At 46.9% G+C, this 13,824-nt stretch overlaps 1 protein-coding gene across 1 annotated transcript in view; it reads right to left on the bottom strand.

The window, feature by feature from the left end:
* Nucleotides 1-13,824, bottom strand: part of LOC126092862 (facilitated trehalose transporter Tret1-like) — an 87,721-nt gene that overhangs the window by 25,668 nt on the left and 48,229 nt on the right. The gene's annotated exons all lie outside the window — the stretch shown is intronic.

Raw genomic sequence — 13,824 nt, 5'->3', positions numbered from 1 at the left:
CCAAACACGCATACGACCATCATTGGTACCAAGGCAGAAGCGACTCTCATCGCTGAAGACGACACGTCTCCATTCGTCCCTCCATTCACGCCTGTCGCGACACCACTGGAGGCGGGCTGCACGATGTTGGGGCGTGAGCGGAAGACGGCCTAACGGTGTGCGGGACCGTAGCCCAGCTTCATGGAGACGGTTGCGAATGGTCCTCGCCGATACCCCAGGAGCAACAGTGTCCCTAATTTGCTGGGAAGTGGCGGTGCGGTCCCCTACGGCACTGCGTAGGATCCTACGGTCTTGGCGTGCATCCGTGCGTCGCTGCGGTCCGGTCCCAGGTCGACGGGCACGTGCACCTTCCGCCGACCACAGGCGACAACATCGATGTACTGTGGAGACCTCACGCCCCACGTGTTGAGCAATTCGGCGGTACGTCCACCCGGCCTCCCGCATGCCCACTATACGCCCTCGCTCAAAGTCCGTCAACTGCACATACGGTTCACGTCCACGCTGTCGCGGCATGCTACCAGTTTTAAAGACTGTGATGGAGCTCCGTATGCCACGGCAAACTGGCTGACACTGACGGCGGCGGTGCACAAATGCTGCGCAGCTAGCGCCATTCGACGGCCAACACCGCGGTTCCTGGTGTGTCCGCTGTGCCGTGCGTGTGATCATTGCTTGTACAGCCCTCTCGCAGTGTCCGGAGCAAGTATGGTGGGTCTGACACACCGGTGTCAATGTGTTCTTTTTTCCATTTCCAGGAGTGTAGACATACACAGGATAACAAAAAAGTGGCTCCTCCTAACCATTCAAAGTAAAGACTGCCAGTCTCTATGCATGTATTGTACAGGCGCAAGCAGATCCTCGGTGTCTGTTGTAGACTGGAACAAGTAGCGGACGACCAGATTTAGCTCGTAGCTCGTGTGTCATATAACGTCAACACGTATAGCAGTGGTGCATTAACCTTTGCCACGTGCAAAATGGCTCTAAGCACTATGGGACTTAACATCTGAGGTCATTAGACCCATAGACGTAGAACTACTTAAACCTAACTAACCTGAGGACGTCAGACACATTCATGCACGAGGCAGGATTCGAACCTGCGACCGTAATAGCCCCTTGGTTCCGGACGGAAGTGCCTAGAACCGCTTGGCCACAACGGCCGGCATGCCATGTGCACACCACTATCCCTGATGTCAGTTGTCCAATGAATACGACAGCTTGTGTGTTTTCATGGTGAGTTGTGTATCTGTGTACAGTGCATGATGCAGAGTCAAAGATGGAAAACTACTCGTCACGAGAGTTGGCAGACATGCATTTAATGTTTGGTGAGGCAGGATGTGGTGCTCGTAAAGAAGCACAAAAGTGCAAAGAACGCTTTCCCAACGGGTGTCATCCTAATTGGATACCAACTTACGTGAGATGCGGTTCACGCCGCCGAGATTCAAAATGGTTCAAATGGCTCTAAGCACTATGGGACTTAACATCTGAGGTCATTAGACCCATAGACTTAGAACTACTTAAACCCAACTAACCTAAGGACATCTCACACATCCATGCCCGAAGCAGGATTCGAACCTGCGACCGGAGCGCTCGCGCGGTTCCGGACTGAATCGCCTAGAACCGTTCGACCACACTGGCCGGCAGGACGCAGACAGCTGGCCATGGTTCCCGCCAAAGACATGTCTGAACACCAGACTTCGAGGAGATGGGTTTGAGTCGCCTGGCCACTCAGAAACAAGCACCCGTCAACTTTCCAGCGAGATGCAAACTTTGGTGGACGAGGAATTATTCTCGTATGGTAAAGAACGTTTGCAAGCAATGGGACCAACGGATTTTGAGCCTCACGTTTCCATCTGTCAAGCGATTATCCTCCGCAGTGCCGTAATGCCGAACTTCGTACAGTTTGTATTGTTCAAGAATGAGGCCTCATTCAACATTGATGGTGTTTTCAACAGCCGCATCAGCCATGCCTGGAGTGAGGACAATCCCCACGTCACCCTCGTCGGTGGCCACCAGCAATGATTTTCTGTCAACGTTTGGGCCGGCCTTCTCAAAGATCACCTAATTTCGCCTTATTTGCTGCTATTTAGGAAGCAATAGGTTGCAGAATGTTCTTTATTAACTTAAGAAGGAAGCGTTTCGACTGGATAGGGTATTATCAGGTTATCTGAAAATATAAGGGGCGACTATATTACAACTCCGGCGACGGCCGCGTGGGGTAGCCGCGCGGTCAGGGGCGCCTTGTCACGGTCCGCGCTGCTACCCCCGTCTGAGGTTCGAATCCTCCCTCCGGCAAGGGTGTGTGTGTTGTCCATAGCGTAAGTTAGTTTAAGTTAGATTAAGTAGTTTGAAAGCTTAGAGACCGATGACCTAAGCAGTTTGGTCCCATAAGATCTTACTACAAATCTACAAATTACTCCGGCGCGTCCATACTCTTGATTACTATAAAAGCGAAATAACCTTCAAAAACCGACTGAATAAAATTATGCAGAGAAACGTAATGTACCGGGTGATCAAAAAGTCAATATAAATTTGAAAACTTCATAAACCACGGAATAATGTAGATAGAGAGGTAAAAATTGACAAACATGCTTGGAATGACATGGGGTTTTATTAGAACCAAAAAAGTTCACAAAATGTCCGACAGATGGCGCTGGATAGCAAAACATAAGTGACTGCGCATGACAATCGTGTATAAAAGGAGCTGTAAACAGAGAGATAATCAGATGCGCCAGCAGTCGCAGCATGTTGACGTTACCTGAAAAGGCGCTTTTAGTGAAGCTGTATTATGAGAATGGGGAATGTGCTAGTTCAGCGTTACGATCCTATCGTCATAGAAAGGGGATACGAACGGGTGAAGGTCCGTTGACAAATGCAGTTGTGGCGAGAATGATTTCGAAGTTCGAAGCCACGGGTTGTTTAGACGATAGACCCCGTAGTGGCGGACCGAGCACAAGGCGTAATGCTGCTGAGACAGTTCAGGAAGAGATGGGGACTGTAGCGGGTTCGTCTATGCACGGGGAAGTCAGCGGTCGTGCAGTCGAACGTCGCACCGGCATTCCATACACTACCGTTTGGTTGGCACTGAAGCGTACCCTCCGATGCTATCCGTACAAAATCCATCGGCATTAACTGTTACCTGGCGATTTAGTGAAGCGGAGGGCATTTACGGTGTGGGCGTTTCAAAACATGGCGACAGATGACGATTGGTTGAGTAACGTGTTGTGGACCGATGAAGCTCATTTCACGCTGCGAGCGTCTGTCAACGCCCACAACTGCAAAATGTGGGCTACCGAGAATCCTAGAACTGTCGTGGAAACTCCATTGCACGACGAGAAAGTCACGGTATGGGTTGGATTTACCACATCTACCGTTATCGTGCCTTTTTTTCTTCGAGGAAATGCGTGATTCTGGTTTTGTAACTGCTACCGTGACGGGTGAGATGTACGCCGATATGCTACAGAATCACATCATGCCCAGCCTGCCTGATAAACACCTGCTGGAACGTACGATAATTATGCAGGATGGCGCTCCACCCCATATTGCTAGACGCGTGAAAGATCTCTTGCTTTCGTCATGCCTCCCAGGTCTCCAGACCTCAGTCCGTGCGATTATTGGCTTTTGGGTTACCTGAAGTCGCAAGTGTATCGTGATCGACAGACATCTCTAGGGATGCTGAAAGACAACATCCGACGCCAATGCCTCACCATAACTCCAAACATTCTTTACAGTGCTGTTCACAACATTGTCCCTCGACTACAGCTATTGTTGAGGAATGATGGTGGACATATTGAGCATTTCCTGTGAAGAACATCATCTTTGCTTTGTCTTACTTTGTTATACTAATTATTGCTATTCTGATCAGATGAAGCGTCATCTGTCGGACATTTTTTGAACTTTTGTATTTTTTTGGTTCTAATAAAACCACATGTCATTCCAAGCTTGTGTGTCAATTTGTATCTCTCTATCTACATTATTCCGTGATTTATTCAGTTTTCAAATTTATACTGACTTTTTGATCACCCGGTAAATCACGTTGAAAAATCAGAAATTGTCTGCCAAACAGCATCTGTCAAGAAGGCATGATACAGCAAAAAACATACTAAACGACAACCTATATGGAAAACATTCAAAGTCAATGAAATAAAATCATCGGGATCAGACATTTGTAGAGAGCGAAGGAGGAACTGAAAGTGCGTATTACGAGGTGCATTCAAGTTCTAAGGCCTCCGATTTTTTTTTCTAATTAACTACTCACCCGAAATCGATGAAACTGGCGTTACTTCTCGACGTAATCGCCCTGCAGACGTACACATTTTTCACAACGCTGACGCCATGATTCCATGGCAGCGGCGAAGGCTTCTTTAGGAGTCTGTTTTGACCACTGGAAAATCGCTGAGGCAATAGCAGCACGGCTGGTGAATGTGCGGCCACGGAGAGTGTCTTTCATTGTTGGAAAAAGCCAAAAGTCACTAGGAGCCAGGTCAGGTGAGTAGGGAGCATGAGGAATCACTTCAAAGTTGTTATCACGAAGAAACTGTTGCGTAACGTTAGCTCGATGTGTGGGTGCGTTGTCTTGGTGAAACAGCACACGCGCAGCCCTTCCCGGACGTTTTCGTTGCAGTGCAGGAAGGAATTTGTTCTTCAAAACATTTTCGTAGGATGCACCTGTTACCGTAGTGCCCTTTGGAACGCAATGGGTAAGGATTACGCCATCGCTGTCCCAGAATATGGACACCATCATTTTTTCAGCACTGGCGGTTACCCGAAATTTTTTTGGTGGCGGTGAATCTGTGTGCTTCGATTGAGCTGACTGGCGTTTTTTTTCTGGATTGAAAAATGGCATCCACGTCTCATCCATTGTCACAACCGACGAAAAGAAAGTCCCATTCATGCTGTCGTTGCGCGTCAACATTGCTTGGCAACATGCCACACGGGCAGCCATGTGGTCGTCCGTCAGCATTCGTGGCACCCACCTGGATGACACTTTCCGCATTTTCAGGTCGTCATGCAGAATTGTGTGCACAGAACCCACAGAAATGCCAACTCTGGAGGCGATCTGTTCAACACTCATTCGGCGATCGCCCAAAACAATTCTCTCCACTTTCTCGATCATGTCGTCAGACCGGCTTGTGCGAGGTTTCGGTTTGGTGTCACACGATGTTCTGCCTTCATTAAACTGTCGCACCCACGAACGCACTTTCGACACATCCATAACTCCATCACCACATGTCTCCTTCAACTGTCGATGAATTTCAATTGGTTTCACACCACGCAAATTCAGAAAACGAATGATTGCACGCTGTTCAAGTAAGGAAAACGTCGCCATTTTAAGTATTTAAAACAGTTCTCATTCTCGCCGCTGGCGGTAAAATTCCATCTGCCGTACGGTGCTGCCATCTCTGGGACGTATTGACAATAAACGCGGCCTCATTTTAAAACAATGCGCATGTTTCTATCTCTTTCCAGTCCGGAGAAAAAAAAATCGGAGGCCTTAGAATTTGACTGCACCTCGTACCTTATGGAGGTGACAATATGCATAGCAGCGCAGAACAGGACCTCGCGCGCAAACCGTAAACAGCCGTACACTACAACGGTCCCAGAGGCCCGTTCGTATTCACATAGAGTGTTGATTCGTAGAACACAGAAAGCCAGTGTATCGTCTTTTTAACACCGGCAGTCATCTGGCCCCGGATAGATACGATAAGGGAAAGCCGTCTCATGGTACCCTGTCACTATGCTCGGAAACGAAAGATCCGGAGCAGAACAAATATAAAAATCTCTGGAATTAGGCCTGATGCTATCTGGCACTTTCTGAACCTCGTATCACCCATTGCCATGCATAGGTTTGAAAATTTGCTCAAAGGTGGCTGCACCCTACCTCTGTTAAGATACGAAAGATTGGCGCCCTGCGACTTCACGCTCGGGGTCAGTGACGCTTCAAACTGTGAGGTATGGATACAGGCGAAAAACAGGTCACAGGTCAGTTCATGTAAAGTGTAAGGTGGGGTAATGATATCACGTTGGCACTAAATTTCACCAGAATTCTGCCCAACACTATCATGGACGTGTCACTCGATGTTAAGATCGCCTCACACGCTGTTATTTACATTTCAGTCTTTGTTTTGACGCCTCTGCGATGGAGGTCAGAACGTGGACCAGGTGGACGAGGAAAATATTTCAGATTCGCCGCAGCTCAGAATCGAAACTAAATGGTCATAAAGGGTGGCACAAAGGACGTCAATGAAACTACCCTTCCCTTGAGGCAATGACTCCCACCCTTTTTGCATTTTCGTCGTGTGACGAGTAGCAGCACGTTGTTCTTGAGAACCTTTGACATTGCTGACACCTCCCGGACGATTGAACCGTTCTCTAAGGACATCGTGAGGCAGTAACCCCACTGAACGTGATCGCATCCCTTTGTGGTGCAGTGCGACCTCAGTTTTTGTTCTGGTGTACAGGATGGAACTACTAGGGACCCTTGAAACCCATTCGACGAAATGTGAGCTCGACCCGAAGCAACGAAGGTTACCTATATTTTTCCAGCCCTCCTGTTTCGTGATTTCTTGTAAAATGAACAGAGATGGTTGCGACTATGACACATGCGTAAATAAAAAGTCAAACGGTGATCCATCTAAGAAACACCCCTCCACCCAGCCCCCACCCCAAGATCGAAACACTGTCGGTGCAAACCATTCGCCTTTGCTGACCACTTTAAAAATATACCTGTATGGAAACAACCTATGACGAAGTCCTACGGGCTCCAAGACAGGCAATCCCTTCGATAACCCTCCGTTATGGGTGGTTTATTAGCAGGCAAGCGAGCAGTAGTGTAGCCCGCCCGTAAGCGCCTAAGACTCTAGTCAAGGACTCTCTTTATACAGGTACATTTTTAAGGTGCTCAAAAAGGTGGGCAGATGGCACCGAGGGTGGTGTTAAACTGGGAGGAGTGGGGGGGGGGGGCTTAGAACAATCCTTTTATATTTTTATTCACACACGTGTCAACGTATCAACATCCCACCCTTCTATGATCAACACAACAGAAGGGAGCGACATAGGAGAGCAGTAGAAGCATAAGCAAACTTTGCTGCTTCGCATCCGTTCAAATTTCATCGACTGGTTTTTGAATAGTCGGTATTGGTTTCACCCTGTACACCGCAGCAAACATTACGGTTGCACTGAATTCCGAAGGGGTGCGACCACGTTCAGTGGGGATCCTAGCCTACGATATCCTTTGAAACCGGTTGAACCATACGGGACGTATCAGTAGAGTCAAAGGTCGTCATGGACGGCGTCCTGCTTCTCATCACGCTGGGAAATTTTGTTTTCGACCGGGAGACGTGGGGCAATTCTAAGGCTATCTCGTGTCGATTTCTACCGGCGGTGTGTTTCAAATATTTTCACCGGTCGCCCATAAGAAATCCGCATGATTCCAACGCTCGGCGTTGCGGTTCTGACCTCTATCTCAGACACACTGGACTCGCATTCGGGAGGACGACGGTTCAATCCCGCGTCCGGCCATCCTGATTTAGGTTTTCCGTGATTTCCCTAAATCTCTCCAGGCAAATGCCGGGATGGTTCCTTCGAAATGGCACGGCCGACCTCCTTCCCCATCCTTTCCTAATCCGATGAGACCGATGACCTCGCTGTTTGGTCTCTTCCCCCAAAACAACCAACCAACCTCTATCTCAGAGGCGTCAAAACAAGGGGTGAAATGGGGGGAAAACTGGGTGTGACGACATACCCATTGCATGACACATCCACGGTGGCGTTGGGTATTATTGTGGCGAAATTTGGTGCCAATGTGAGAGCACACGAACTTCTGGCCTTTTTTTAGCATGTATTGACACTTTACTGTTTGAAATATCACCAAGCCCGAGGGTGACGTCGCAAAGCTCCACGCTTTGGCACCATTGGAGACGAACGTTCTAGGCCAACTTCAAATTCATATGTCGCAGTGGGGACAATTATGAGCTTTCGAACAAGCGATACTTCAATTGTGGCGCGCAGTATATTCTAAGTAGTTCTCTTGTGTTGGTTGTACGGAACAACGTGCTTACGTTATCGAGGTTGCCCGCTTTGCTCAATTGCTGTCACGAGAAAAATCGAATGAGTGCGCTAGGTTAAGAATTAGCTTGTGTGTAGCTTGCAGAGGGAGCGTACTAACTTCCAACCACTTGTTTGATTCATAGTGACAACTGATGCGAGATACGTCTACGACTTCAACATATGTGAACATGAAGAAACAACTCTCAACCATTTTCGAGAAAATTGAATTTCAAATTTTAGATATGCTCATATACTTTGGATAGCAGGTAATAGATAATATCTGTAAGAACAAAGGGGGAACAAGAAGGAAGTGCACTGATTAAAAAAAAGGTGTAGGACAGGGATGTAGTCTTTTGCCCCTACTGTTCAATCTATACATCGAGGAAGTAATGACGGAAATAAAAGAAAGGTTCGAGTGTGAAATTAAATTTCAGGGTGAAAGGATATCAGTGATAAGGTTCGCTGTTGACATTACTATCCTTACTGAAAGTCAAGAAGAATTACCAGTTGAACTGAGTGAACAGAGTACGGAATACGGATTGAGAATAAATCGAAGAAAGGCGAAAGTGATGAGAAGCAGCATAAATAAGAACAGTGAGAAGCATAATATCAGAATCAGTGAAGCATGCGAAATTAAGGAATTCTGCAATATAGGCAGAAAAATAACCCGTAATGGACGGAGAAAGGAGGACATAAGAAGAAAATTGGCACAGGCAAAAACGGCATTCTTGGCCAAGAGAAGTCTGCTAGTATCATAGACAGGGCTTAGTCTAGGGGAGAAATTTCCGAAATTCTGTGTTTGGAGCACAGCATTGTATGGAAATGAAACATTTACTTTGGAGAACCGGAACAGAAGAGAATCGAAGCATTTGAGATAGTGCTATAGAAGATTGCTGAAAATTAGGTGGACTTATAAGGCACTGAGGAGGCGGTCCACAGAATCGGCGAGGAAAGGAATGTATGGAAAAACACTGTCAAGAGGAGATGACCGGATGATGGCATATGTGTTACGATATCTGGGAATAACTTCCATGGGACACAAAGCTGTAGAGGGTAAAAACTGTTGAGGAAGACAGAGGATGCAATACATCCATCAAATAAATGAAGAGGTAGGTTGAAAGTGCTCGTTTAGTATTTTCATAATATTTATTCGGGAAAAAGGAGAAAAAATTGTTTAGTAAGGAAATGAGAAATAAAAAGTAGGAAACAGGACAACTTTGAATAGCCATTTTACTCATGTTAATGTCCCTAGAGTTGTGAAAATTAGAATTTGTAACCTATGGAGGACTGCATGATTTAGGATGTTACTGATCGTAAAAACATGTAAAACAGCAACCATTGTGATATACCCCACATGTAATGAACGGCGAATTTTTTTTCTTGAGCATGGTGTTTCCAGTGTGCCTATTGTAAAACAGATTTCGTTTACGTTCATAACCGGCCGTGGTGGCCGAGCGGTTCTAGGCGCTCAGTCCGGAACCGCACGACTGCTACGGTCGCAAATTCGAATCCAGCCTCGGGCACGGATGTGTGTGATGTCCTTAGGTTAGTTAGGTTTAAGTAGTTCTAAGGGACTGATGACCACAGATGTTAAGTCCCATAGTGCACAGAGCCATTTGAACCATTTTTACATTCATAAACAGTCCTCGGTCATCACACAATTTCTCGGCATACCTCGCATATCAAAGGATATTAGTTCAGACAATGGTGTCCGATCGAACGAACTTTTATGCAATCCTCTCGACAAGCTCCCTCTCGTCTGTTCGATACTGAAAGCGCAATACTTTAGTCGTTTTATATGGTTCTTCACGTAACTATAAAAATGAATGTCGCAAGGCTGCGCGAGTTGGAGGACTTGTTGGAGGGATTACTTTATATCGCACATTGGCACAATTATGTGGGAATGAAGAAAGGAGTACTAGCAGCGAGATTCGATTTAGAGACCTCGTGCTTATAAAACTAAGGGCATAATCTCTCGGCTGTGGACGCCTTGAAAACTGGCGATCAAACAATATACCCCGTCCGAACAAGTTTCGAAAGGCCCAGTGGGACCGACCGGCCGCCATGTCATCCTTTACCGATAGGCGTCACTAGATGCTGACACGGAGGGTCAGTACACCGTTCTCCCGGCCGCAGGCAGCTTTCGTGGCCGAAGCCGCTACTTCCCAGTCGAGTAGCTACTCAGTTGGTCTCACAAGGGATGAATGCACCCCCTTGATAAAAGCGCTCGGCAGAGCCGGATGGTCACCGATCCAAGTTTTAGCCAAGCCCGACAGCGTTTAACTTCCGTGATCTTTCGGAAACCGGTGTTACACTGCGGCAAGGCCGTTGGTGTACAAAGTACAGGGTGCCCGTAATTAAAGTTCCAGCTTCAAAACGCTGTAGAAAGAGAGCCACTGTTTAGAATGATGTCAAATTTTAACAGCATATTATTGACGCAGTGGGAAACGTCATGACAAAAAGAACACTTAACGAAAATTTTACCGATAGATGGTGCTGTCAGTCTTGACGTAATGGGGTCGTCGGCTACGATGATAGACAAACGGCATCAGAGGTCTGAGTTTCATTTACACCATGTGTACTGTTTAGTGTGCATGACTGCACAAGATCGTTAGTCAACAATTATGGGCCTGTTAGGTAAGCCCATCCGCCACGACAACATCGCACCACATCGGCGGGGAAAATAACCTTTTAATTGTCCTGAGGCCAAAAACTGCATAATAAGGAAAATAACATTGGTTTCTAATCGCCGTGAGACGGGCGCAAGACATGTCGAATAACCTGTCCGCCGTTTTCTGGTAAGAGCAGGTATCGAGAAGCGGAGTGTTCTGCACAGATCGGAGTGTCTCCGGGATAAAGTTCAGAATGCATCACGCAATGTATTCCTTCGGTTCAGCTACGTTAGTAACTGGAGCTCTGAGTACATCATCTTTCAGATAAAGGCTGAAGTCACGCGGACTAGGATCGAGTGATCTGGGCGGCCAGGCTGCAGGGAAATGACGGCTGATAATTCTAGCATTACCGAAATGCCTCTGCAGCAGCGCTTTACTGTGGAATGTGGGGAGAAGCATCGTCTTGTATAAAAATGCTCATACCCACAAATTCACCCTGTTGAAGTGTTGCAGCCGGTCGGAGTGGCCGAGCGGTTCTAGGCGCTACAGTCTAGAACAGCGCGACCGCTACGGTCGCAGGTTCGAATCCTGCCTCGGGCATGGATGTGTGTGATGTCCTTAGGTTAGTTAGGTTTAAGTAGTTCTAAGTTCTAGGAGACTGATGACCTGAGAACTTAAGTCCCATAGTGCTCAGAGCCATTTGAACCATTTTGAAGGGTTGCAATGACGTTGGTGCGCCAAAGACACTCTAGCGTTTACCAGTGACGGTACAGATAGAAGGACCAGCACGACTCATCCCTCAAAAAAATACAGCACCCCGATAAACGATGCCATCAAGCCGCTCCATACAGTCATTTCTGCGGAATGGAATGGTACCGGCTGATGTGCGTGCGGGTTTCCCATTGCCCTTATTCCGCAATTCTGCGTATTGATATGTCCTTGGAGATGGAAATGGGCTTCGCCTGTCCACAAAATGTTCCAGGGAATGTTTGTCTTCCTGGCAGGCTAAAAAGAAGCAACTCTTGAAGATGGGTGGTTTTGAATGGATAGCAATGCAGGATGCTTCGTGGGATTTTATGCACCGTGCTTGCAGGCATGTCCAACGTCCGGTCAATTCCCCTTGCATTGCGTGTTTGGACACCACCACTCGACCACTCCTGCAATGCTGTGGCCATATCTTCGACGGATGCCGCAGCAATTGCTTGTCTCTCCCAGTCACATTTAGCCTCAAAAGAACCTGTCTTTCCGAATTTTGTAAACATTTTGTCCAGACCCTTAGCAGATATCTGGCCAAAGCCTTTTTTCATACCGTTGGGTGTCCGGTACTTCTACTGGGCTACTGGCAAACAGTCACCGTTCTTGTACAAGAGCTTTACCAGCAGTACGCAATCCTTCATGCAAACAGTCACCCTGAGCGTCTCGAACTCAGAACAGCTGCGTGCCACGCCTTTGTTGGTGTGCATATCCTGACGCTATTGGTCAAATTTTCTTAACTTTTAACTTTTTTTTTGTTCCATGACGTTGTACCATGCGTCAATACATGTTGTTCAAATCTGATGTTATTTCTACAGCGTTTTGAAACAGGAAGTTTAATTATGGACACCCTGTATGTAACCATGCATATTGTGAAAAAGGAAATCGCTAGATGCGAGTACATGTACAGAGAAAGAAATGATTACAACTTGAGAAGTATTGCATGACATATTCAAAAGAGAGAGAGAAAGAGAGAGGAGAGAGAGAGAGAGAGAGAGAGAGAGAGAGAGCGTCACAAACAGGGGAAATCAATAACGCTTTGGTCCATCTCTGGCCCTTATGCAAGCAGTTATTCTCTTGGCATTGATTGATAGAGTTGTTGGAAGTTCTCCTGAGGGATTTCTAGCCAAATTCTGTCCAGTTGGTGTTTTAGATCGTCAGAATCACAAGATGGTTTGAGGACCTGTTACGAAAAGCTATGGTGTCCCAGACCATCACTACTGGTTGCCGGGCCATATTGCTGGCGACAGTTAACTTATCATTCCATTTCTGTCAGTGGCGTTTCCAGACATGTATTCGCTGATCATGGGGGCTGAAGACATTTTTACTTCAGTCGAAGAGATTCCAGGCCAAAGAAGTGTCAGGGTCCTCCAGCCACATTGGGATTTTGGCGATCTAAAGCAATTGTTGCACAGAATTTGGCGCGATTTCCCTCTGAAGGTCATCCAATAATTCTACCAATCAATGCCGAACTTGCTTGAATAAGGGCCAGACGTGGACCAACGCGTTATTCACTTGCTCAATTCGTGAAGCTCTTTCTCTTGAATAAACCGTCCATTTTTCTGAAACTGTGATCATCTCTTTGTATGTACATGTAACTCACATCAACCGATTTCCGTCCCATTCGGATAATTCCATTGTGGTGCGTCCTTTTTAGAGTGAAAAATGTCTGACAAAAAGAAATAAAGCACCCAGAAGGAGAGGAGGAAAACAAATCAAACTTCACAGGTTGAGAAAGTATGTGATACTGTGTCAATGATTTCAAAATGAAGTCTAAGTACAAAGAACTTGCCAGTATGAGGTCAATAAACAGTGGCCTGGATGCACGCACTGGTTCGATTCGGAAGGGTGTCATACAGCCGTTGTATCCTCTTTGGAGTGCAGCTGTTGTAACTCGTCCTTGATGACCTGATACTGTGACTGGGATGGAGTTGACATTCGAACTGATCCCACACATGTTTCATTGGACACACTTCTGGGGACCTTGCTGGCCCGGGGAACGTCTGTCTGAACATCACAAAAGCAGTTCATGGAGATACATGCATGTGTGGAGGAGCATGTTTCTTTCGAAAAATGGCACCACAATACTGATGAATGAGCAGTAACACAGGACGACGCAGGATGTCCGCGATGTACAATTGTACCGTCAGAGTTTCTTCAATGTCTAACTGCCATGACCTGAGTTATAATTAACTGGTTACAGATATTGTTGAATGAAAAAAATGGTTCAAATGGCTCTCAGCACTATGGGACTTAACAGCTGAGGTCGTCAGTCCCCTAGAACTTAGAACTACTTAAACCTAACTAACCTAAGGATATCACACACATCCATGCCCGAGGCAGGATTCGAACCTGCGACCGTAGCGGTCTCGCGGTTCCAGACTGACGCGCCTAGAACCGCACGGCCACAGCGGCC

Source organism: Schistocerca cancellata, chromosome 7, assembly GCF_023864275.1.
Source record: "Schistocerca cancellata isolate TAMUIC-IGC-003103 chromosome 7, iqSchCanc2.1, whole genome shotgun sequence".
NCBI classification, from domain to species: Eukaryota; Metazoa; Arthropoda; class Insecta; order Orthoptera; family Acrididae; genus Schistocerca; species Schistocerca cancellata.
The sequence above is the reverse complement of the archived record's forward strand: the minus strand, read 5'-3'. Positions and strand labels throughout refer to the sequence as shown.